We start from the raw sequence: 9,820 nt of genomic DNA, 5'->3' as shown, positions 1-9,820 counted from the left end.
TGTTAATATCTCGGTCCACAGGCGTCGTAAAAGTCTGATCGAAAGCTCGGTTTGAAGGGCTTGAAAGCCCGCGTCGAACAAAAAAAAGCGCAATAGCCTAGCCTTTCTGGTTCGCGAGATATTTCACATTTTCCGAAAAACTTTGATCGTTAATATCTCGGTCCACAAACGTCGTAGGGGTCTGATCGAAAGCTCGTTTTGAAGGGCTTGAAAGCCCGCGTCGAACAAAAAAAAGCGCAATAGCCTAGCCCTTCTGGTTCGCGAGATATTTCACATTTTCCGTAAAACTTTGATCGTTAATATCTCGGTCCACAGGCGTCGTAGGGGTCTGATCGAAAGCTCGTTTTGAAGGGCTTGAAAGCCCGCGTCGAACAAAAAAAGCGCAATAGCCTAGCCCTTCTGGTTCGCGAGATATTTCACATTTTTCGAAAAACTTTGATCGTTAATATCTCGGTCCACAGGCGTCGTAGGGGTCTGATCGAAAACTCGTTTTGAAGGGCTTGAAAGCCCGCGTCGAAAAAAAAAGCGCAATAGCCTAGCCCTTCTGGTTCGCGAGATATTTCACATTTTCCGAAAAACTTTGATCGTTAATATCTCGGTCCACAGGCGTCGTAGGGGTCTGATCGAAAGCTCGTTTTGAAGGGCTTGAAAGCCCGCGTCGAACAAAAAAAGCGCAATAGCCTAGCCCTTCTGGTTCGCGAGATATTTCACATTTTCCGAAAAACTTTGATCGTTAATATCTCGGTCCACAGGCGTCGTAGGGGTCTGATCGAAAGCTCGTTTTGAAGGGCTTGAAAGCCCGCGTCGAACAAAAAAAGCGCAATAGCCTAGCCCTTCTGGTTCGCGAGATATTTCACATTTTTCGAAAAACTTTGATCGTTAATATCTCGGTCCACAGGCGTCGTAGGGGTCTGATCGAAAACTCGTTTTGAAGGGCTTGAAAGCCCGCGTCGAACAAAAAAAAGCGCAATAGCCTAGCCCTTCTGGTTCGCGAGATATTTCACATTTTCCGAAAAACTTTGATCGTTAATATCTCGGTCCACAGGCGTCGTAGGGGTCTGATCGAAAGCTCGTTTTGAAGGGCTTGAAAGCCCGCGTCGAACAAAAGCGCAATAGCCTAGCTCTTCTGGTTCGCGAGATATTTCACATTTTCCGAAAACTTTGATCGTTAATATCTCGGTCCACAGGCGTCGTAGGGGTCTGATCGAAAGCTCGTTTTGAAGGGCTTGAAAGCCCGCGTCGAACAAAAAAAGCGCAATAGCCTAGCCCTTCTGGTTCGCGAGATATTTGACATTTTCCGAAAAACTTTGATCGTTAATATCTCGGTTCACAGGCGTCGTAGGGGTCTGATCGAAAGCTCGTTTTGAAGGGCTTGAAAGCCCGCGTCGAACAAAAAAAGCGCAATAGCCTAGCTCTTCTGGTTCGCGAGATATTTCACATTTTCCGAAAAACTTTGATCGTTAATATCTCGGTCCACAGGCGTCGTAGGGGTCTGATCGAATGCTCGTTTTGAAGGGCTTGAAAGCCCGCGTCGAAAAAAAAAGCGCAATAGCCTAGCCCTTCTGGTTCGCGAGATATTTCACATTTTCCGAAAAACTTTGATCGTTAATATCTCGGTCCACAGGCGTCGTAGGGGTCTGATCGAATGCTCGTTTTGAAGGGCTTGAAAGCCCGCGTCGAACAAAAAAAAGCGCAATAGCCTAGCTCTTCTGGTTCGCGAGATATTTTACATTTTCCGAAGAACTTTGATCGTTAATATCTCGGTCCACAGGCGTCGTAGGGGTCTGATCGAAAGCTCGTTTTGAAGGGCTTGAAAGCCCGCGTCGAACAAAAAAAAGCGCAATAGCTTAGCCCTTCTGGTTCGCGAGAAATTTTACATTTTCTGAAAAACTTTGATCGTTAATATCTCGGTCCACAGGCGTCGTAGGGGTCTGATCGAAAGCTCGTTTTGAAGGGCTTAAAAGCCCGCGTCGAACAAAAAAAAGCGCAATAGCCTAGCTCTTCTGGTTCGCGAGAAATTTCACATTTTCCGAAAAACTTTGATCGTTAATATCTCGGTCCACAGGCGTCGTAAAGGTCTGATCGAAAGCTCGGTTTGAAGGGCTTGAAAGCCCGCGTCGAACAAAAATAAGCGCAATAGCCTAGCCCTTCTGGTTCGCGAGATATTTCACATTTTCCGAAAAACTTTGATCGTTAATATCTCGGTCCACAAACGTCGTAGGGGTCTGATCGAAAGTTTTGAAGGGCTTGAAAACCCGCGTCGAACAAAAAAAGCGCAATAGCCTAGCCCTTCTGGTTCGCGAGATATTTCACATTTTCCGAAAAACTTTGATCGTTAATATCTCGGTCCACAAACGTCGTAGGGGTCTGATCGAAAGCTCGTTTTGAAGGGCTTAAAAGCCCGCGTCGAACAAAAAAAAGCGCAATAGCCTAGCCCTTCTGGTTCGCGAGATATTTCACATTTTCCGAAAAACTTTGATCGTTAATATCTCGGTCCACAGGCGTCGTAGGGGTCTGATCGAAAGCTCGTTTTGAAGGGCTTGAAAGCCCGCGTCGAACAAAAAAAGCGCAATAGCCTAGCCCTTCTGGTTCGCGAGATATTTCACATTTTTCGAAAAACTTTGATCGTTAATATCTCGGTCCACAGGCGTCGTAGGGGTCTGATCGAAAGCTCGTTTTGAAGGGCTTGAAAGCCCGCGTCGAACAAAATAAAGCGCAATAGCCTAGCCCTTCTGGTTCGCGAGATATTTCACATTTTCCGAAAAACTTTGATCGTTAATATCTCGGTCCACAAACGTCGTAGGGGTCTGATCGAAAGCTCGTTTTGAAGGGCTTGAAAACCCGCGTCGAACAAAAAAAAGCGCAATAGCCTAGCTCTTCTGGTTCGCGAGATATTTCACATTTTCCGAAAAACTTTGATCGTTAATATCTCGGTCCACAGGCGTCGTAGGGGTCTGATCGAATGCTCGTTTTGAAGGGCTTAAAAGCCCGCGTCGATCAAAAAAAAGCGCAATAGCCTAGCTCTTCTGGTTCGCGAGATATTTGACATTTTCGAAACTTTGATCGTTAATATCTCGGTCCACAGGCGTCGTAAAAATCTGATCGAAAGCTCGTTTTGAAGGGCTTTCAAGCCCTTCAAAACGAGTATTCGATCAGAGTCCTACGACGCCTGTGGACCGAAATATTAACGATCAAAGTTTTTCGGAAAATGTGAAATATCTCGCGACCCAAAAGAGCTAGGCTATTTTGCACGTCAATTTAAAACAATTTAATGCTATTTATTAAGTATATTTACAATATTTTATTAATCAAGTCGTTTCATGAATGTCAGTACTAATGCTTTGTTCCTATTGGTTGAAAATAATCGAGTGACATTTTGCACGTGTTTTTAGCGTTATTTATAAGTTTTTATACTAAATCGTATTTTGCAAGTTAGTTTACAACAATTTAATGCTATTTATTAATTATTTTTACAATATTTTATTAATCGAGTCGTTTCATGAATGTCAGTACTAATACTGTGTTCCTATTGGTTCAAATTAATCGAATAACATTTTACACCTCTTTTGTGCGTTATTTATAAGTTTTTATACTAAATCGTATTTTGCAAGTTAGTTTACAACAATTAATGCTATTTATTAATTATTTTTACAATATTTTATTAATCGAGTCGTTTCATGAATGTCAGTACTAATGCTGTGTTCCTATTGGTTGAAATAAATTGAGTGATATTTTAAACTTGTTTTTAGCGTTATTTATAAGTTTTTATACTTAATCGTATTTTGCTCGTTAATTTACAACAATTTAATGCTATTTATTAAGTATTTTTACATTATTTTATTAATCGAGTCGTTTCATGAATGCCAGTATTAATGCAGTTTCTCCATTGGTGAATATTTTACGCAAAATATTTTATGCTTATTTTATTCGTTTGTAGGAGATCAACTGTTTCCTCGAGTGTCCGGTTGGATTTTTTAACAAATTTAAACCGTCTTTTTTATTCCCACAAAGTGCCAAAACTGTGCATCAACAGAAACTAATTTTTATAAAAGTTTTAAAAGTGACAGGTATGTGTTATTGATTAAAGTTTAAGTCAGAAAAACAAATATTTCTATTTGTTTTACAGGCTTTAAACTTTATAGGCAAAAGATACGTGACGGCAGCTAACCAACGAGACCATCCGGAGTTCCGGGGAAGCCGCAGAAGTCTCTCTGACCATTCCTGGTGCAAGAGAAAATCCTCTCGACTTACCCAGTACTCCAGATAGCACTGACACTTTGCAGAGTGAATTTAGGTATGTCATGCATTAGAATTTAATTAAAATACTCTCCTCCATTGTGAGGGACCGATTTTAGATTGCCCGAGAGCCTCAGTTAATTAAAAAGTGAGAAAATAGTCAAAATAAAACTTTACCATCAAAGTGTCACTTATAAGATTTTTAGTTTTAATTTAAAAATACTTCTGCTTTATTTACAGGTTTCGCGCTTTGGGGACGAAAGGTTCGCGACGGAAACTAACCAAGGAAACCGTCCGGAGACTCGGGGAAGCCGCAGAAGTCTCTCTGACCATTCCTGGTGCAAGAGAAAATTTCTCGACTTACCCAGTACCACAGATAGCACTAACACTTTGCAGAGTGAATTCAGGTATGTCATGCGTTAGAATTTAATTAGATTACCCTCCTCTATCGTGAGGAACCGATTTTAGAATCCTCGAGAGCCTCAATTAATTAAAAAGTGAGAAAATAGTCAAAATATAACTTTAACCTCAATGTGTCACTTATGAGATTTTTAGTTTTAATTTAAAAATACTTCTGCTTTATTTACAGGTTTGGCACTTTGGAGACGAAAGGTTCGCGACGGAAACTAACCAAAGAAATCGTCCGGAGACCCAGGGAAGCTGCAGAAGTCCCTGTGATTATTTTTGGTGCAAGAGAAAAATTCTCGACTTACTTAGTACTCCAGATAGCACTAATACTTTGCAGAGTGAGTTCAGGCTTCTAAGTTAAATTTCAGACTAAAATTCGGTTTATTTAAGTATTGTAGAGTGTTCTAAATACAATTGAATTATTCTGTTAACTGTAAATAATTTTTTATTTTAGATTCTTGGTTTTGGTGTTCTGCGAGGGTCACAGAAGTTTCACTGTGCTTCTACAGCTTGAGAAAAGATTTCTGCTGATTTCTGGAGGGTCCCGTTGGATTTTTTATATAATTTGAAACTTCTTCTTGCTCCACAAACAGTACCAAGCCTGTACATCGTCGGGAATTATTTTTTATAAAACTTATAAAAAGTGACAGGTATGTGTTGTAGGTTTAAAATTCAAATATTGTTAAATAAATTATTTTCAGGTTTTTATGATAAATTTCTGATTTAAATTTGGTTTATTTATATGTAGTAGAGTGCTCACATTACATTTTAATAAGTTTTTTAACTTTAAAATATATATTTCAGTTATCTTGTAATTGGAGTATCTGGAAGGCCGCAGAATTTTTACTGTGATCTATACTTGGTGAGGGGGATTTCTGCTGCTTTCTCAAGAGTCTTGTTGGCATTCCATTACAGTTTTTTCATTCTATTTTTGTCCCACAAAGTTTCAAGCTTGTAAGTCTACGGAAAATATTAATAATTAACTTATAAAAAGTGACATGTATGTTTTATAAATTAAAATAAAAATCTTATAAAGTCTATGATTTTGAATGTTCTAAGTTAATTTTTTTACTCTAATTCGATTGTATTATAGCTAGTAGAGTGCCCACGTTTTATCTAAGTAATTATTTTAATTTTAAAATACATCGATAGAGGTTAGAAAGATCGATGTTTTGCGCTGATGGTAGCGCCGGGAGCATTTGGTAGACGGATTTTTGGCGGAACTACTAAACTCGATGCTGATGTATATAGCACCATCGATTTTGGTAGTTACGAAAATATTTGCCTGCCAAACGCTTTTGACGCTTCCAGGCTCTTTCTGAGCCTGAGTAGATGTATAATCAAACATTGATTCACTGATAAATTATGGCGTTTCTGGAGGTCAGTCGATTTTATTATATTCTTTTGTGACTTCTGCCAATTTCGTAATTTTTTTTTACTCGACATAACTTAGAATATTAATTTTATACTTATTTTAGTGGAGGCGTTTTAATTTCTTTGATTTGAAAAAAGAAGTCGACTTAGGAAAGATCGCCAAAGCATTAGGAGTGAGTTGATTTTTATTTTCGATAACGACCTTAACCAATTGTCATATGCTTTTGTCATGAACACTAGAGGATGGCTTCTGATTATTATTACATTTCTTTTATACAGGACGCGCAAGTTGTGGCAGCTACCAGTGGTAATGGCAATCTAGTGCTCGGCGACAATAGCGGCGGAATTCATTTAATAAATAGATCGTATGAAATTACAACTTTTCGAGCTTACGAAATTACATTAGTATTGGCTCAACAAGTGCAACATTCCACTTTTTTATTTACTATTGGTGTAAGAATATTACTTTAATCTCTTACTGCTGTGTATTTCTTTAACTAAATCAAGTACATGCGATAGATATGATTTATTTGTGTTATATTAAAAGGAAGATGAACATGGATGCAATCCTACTATAAAGGTGTGGAACTTGGCAAAGCCTGATAAACAAGGTAATCCAACATGCGTTCGAATAAGCAGAGCTATACCTAGCTATAGAGCAGTCCCAGCAACAGCTCTATGTGTACATACTAGTCTTACATTGATGGCTATTGGATTTGGTGATGGATCTATTATGCTGTATAGGTAAATAATTATCTTTGTTGTCTAAAAACAATTTTGTACATTAATTTTTAATTTTACAAACTGTGTGCTGAACATTTTCAGTTTTAAGACAGCTCTAAATTTAAGTTAAAATAGCATACTTAATTGGATCTGGAAATTTGTTTTTCAATTCAGAGGTGACCTGACTCGAGAGCGAAAGAACAAGATAAAAGTCTTAAAGGATGTTAATTTGTCTATTACCGGCCTTGCAATACGAGCAACTGGTAAACAAACTTATTTGTTCGTTGCCACGCAAAATTGTGTGTTTCTGTATAATATTACTATTAAGGATAAGGAATTTAAATCTGCCTTGGATAATATGGGTTGCACGCGAAAATGCAGCGTACTCGCCGACTATGCAGGACAATCACTTTATGGTCGGACGTAATGATGTATGTATATATTGCATTGGATATATATATATATATATATATATATATATATATATATATATATATATATATATATATATATATGACGTTATATTTTTTTATTTATTTTTAAATAAATGTTTTAGGCTATTTATTGTTACACACCAGATGGCAGAGGCCCATGCTATGCAGTGGAGGGTCAAAAGATAATGCTAGAATGGTTTAGGACATATTTGGTGATTGTAGCAAAAGAAGCAGCAAATGTTCCGAGAACAACTATATCCACCAAACCCAAGTAATACATACACATGTGTGTACGCATTTTCTTTTATAAATTATTAATATTTATATCATTATTAAATATTTATAGCACAATAGAACCGATACCTCCAGGTGTTGATAAACACATTATAACTGTGCTTGATATTCAAAATAAGTTTATTGTGTTTTCTGCACCAATGGTGTCTGTCCAAGCAGTCTTATCAGAGTGGGGTGGATTCTTTATACTTAGTGGAGATAACAAATTGTATCATTTAGATGAAAAAGACTTGCAATCAAAATTAGCATTGCTTTTCAAAAAGAATTTGTACGACGTTTCTATAAGGTATATTGGGTGTATCAGTTTAATTATAATTAACTCATTAAAATAAGTTTTAACAATATAATTTTATGGTATTACAGAATAGCTAAAAATCAACAATATGATGCAGAAGGTCTCATAGATATTTTCCGTCAATACGGAGATCATTTATATTCTAAAGGAGATCATAATGGTGCAATAGAGCAATATATAAAAACTATAGGCAAATTAGAACCGTCTTATGTGATAAGAAAATTCTTGGATTCTCAGCATATTGATAATTTGACCACATATTTGCAAGCATTGCATAAAAATGGGCAAGCTACAGAGGATCATACTACTTTGTTATTAAATTGTTATACTAAACTTAATCACACTGATAAGTTGAAAGAATTTATTATGGTAAGTTGAAAGAATTGAATATTTGATATAGAAGCTCATTACTGAAGGTTGTATTTTTTTATCTTTATGATCATTATATGTAATCTAGACAAAAGATCGTGAAGTTGATTTCGACGTGGAAATTGCTATAAAAGTTTGCCGTCAAGCATCACCTGAAGATGCCCTGTTACTCGCACAGAAACACAGTAAACATTCGAAGATAAACAAGAATATAAAAAAGGCTTTGGAATACATGGCAACGTTAGAATTCGAAGAGGTATTGTATATATGTAGAATTTATGTAAAAAAATATTATCTCTTTCATAAAGAAGACAGTATAGAGATTTCATTGTTCGATTGTCGCTTTTTTACGATGTGGGTTGATTCTCTCGTTTAGCTCGCTTCGTTTTATGAGAGTAAATTTCAGATTAATTTATATTTAACATTATACAGTGTTCTATACCGTTTTACATTTTTCGCGATCATAAGCGAGATATGAACATTTAAAACCTTGAAACAAGCCGCTCAAGATAGGTTTGGGTGTTCCCACTTTTGTGACTTGGCCGATGCATAAATTGAGCCAGTGTTTGGTGGCGAAACGAACGAAGGCTTGCGGATGAGATAAGCAAGACAACTTTCGCTTGCTTGATTACCTTATTCACACGTTTTCGCTCGTCTCGCCATAAAATCGCCTAATCAGTGCGTCAAAAGTCGCACGATGGGAAAAAAGTACTCCGCCCAAAATAAGTAGCAAAAATCTCACCCCTACGCTGTTTAAAAAATGGCTTAAAAATATTTTAGGCTGAAGTAAATATGAAGAAATATGGAAATATTTTAATAGAAAATGTGCCAAGTGAATCCACACAGTTTTTGAAAGCTTTATGCACGAACTACAAACCTTCCAACAAACCTCTTGTAGATCAGGTATGTATACAATTTGTTTTAATCGTTCAAATTGTTACTTGAGGAAAAATAAAAATCTGCAAATTTTGATAAATTATTTTTTTCTTTTAGGAAGCTTTAAATGGCTATACAGAACAGCGTGTCGATAAAGCTAGTCCAGAAGATTTTATTCATTTATTTTTAAATAATTCTGAACGACTCGTAGAGTTCTTGGAACATTTAGTTAAATCAGATACAAAGTTATTATTTTTTTTTTGTAAAATAATTAATATGGGTATTTTTTATCATAAAACTATTTGTTTTGTCATATTACAGGTGGAGCACACTTATTTACAATACGTTAGTGGAACATTATTTGCATGTTTGGTCAGCGTTAAATAACGATGTAACTAAACTACAATATGAACAGAAAATTGTACGACTTTTACAAAATTCTGAGGCTCGTTATGATAAAGATCAGATACTAATACTTTGTCATCAACATAATTTCAGAAAAGGATTACTATTCCTTTATGAAGAGAACAAACTGTAAGTCATAGTTGTATGAATGCTTGTATGATATAGAAATATAATTTTAAATACATATTTATTATCTTAGATATCAAGAAATATTGAGATTTCACTTAAGTGAGGGTAATAGTGAACAAGTGCTTGCCACTTGTAAACGATTTGGTCATCAAGATCCCAATTTGTGGGTACAAGCTCTATGGAGTGTAGCTAAAAACAAGAACGCGTCAACAAAACTTCTCGCAGATATATTAGCTTATATAGGTAAATTTATGTATAACATTTTAATTATGTTCAC

General features: G+C 36.4%; 1 long non-coding RNA gene and 1 pseudogene across 1 annotated transcript; both read left to right on the top strand.

Moving 5' to 3' along the window:
- The first annotated feature begins 4,449 nt into the window (after positions 1-4,449).
- On the top strand, positions 4,450-5,682 carry LOC139112764 (uncharacterized). The gene is made up of 4 exons (XR_011547431.1): positions 4,450-4,643; positions 4,826-4,982; positions 5,099-5,294; positions 5,449-5,682. It is a non-coding gene; the product is annotated as an uncharacterized lncRNA (long non-coding RNA).
- A 41-nt stretch (positions 5,683-5,723) lies between these two features.
- On the top strand, positions 5,724-9,814 carry LOC139112765 (vacuolar protein sorting-associated protein 11 homolog; annotated as a pseudogene).
- The last annotated feature ends 6 nt before the right edge of the window (positions 9,815-9,820 follow it).

This window comes from Cardiocondyla obscurior, unplaced genomic scaffold (genome assembly GCF_019399895.1).
Source record: "Cardiocondyla obscurior isolate alpha-2009 unplaced genomic scaffold, Cobs3.1 scaffold48_0_253740, whole genome shotgun sequence".
Lineage (NCBI taxonomy): Eukaryota > Metazoa > Arthropoda > Insecta > Hymenoptera > Formicidae > Cardiocondyla > Cardiocondyla obscurior.
Note: the sequence above shows the minus strand (reverse complement) of the source record. Positions and strands in the feature narration are given on the sequence as shown.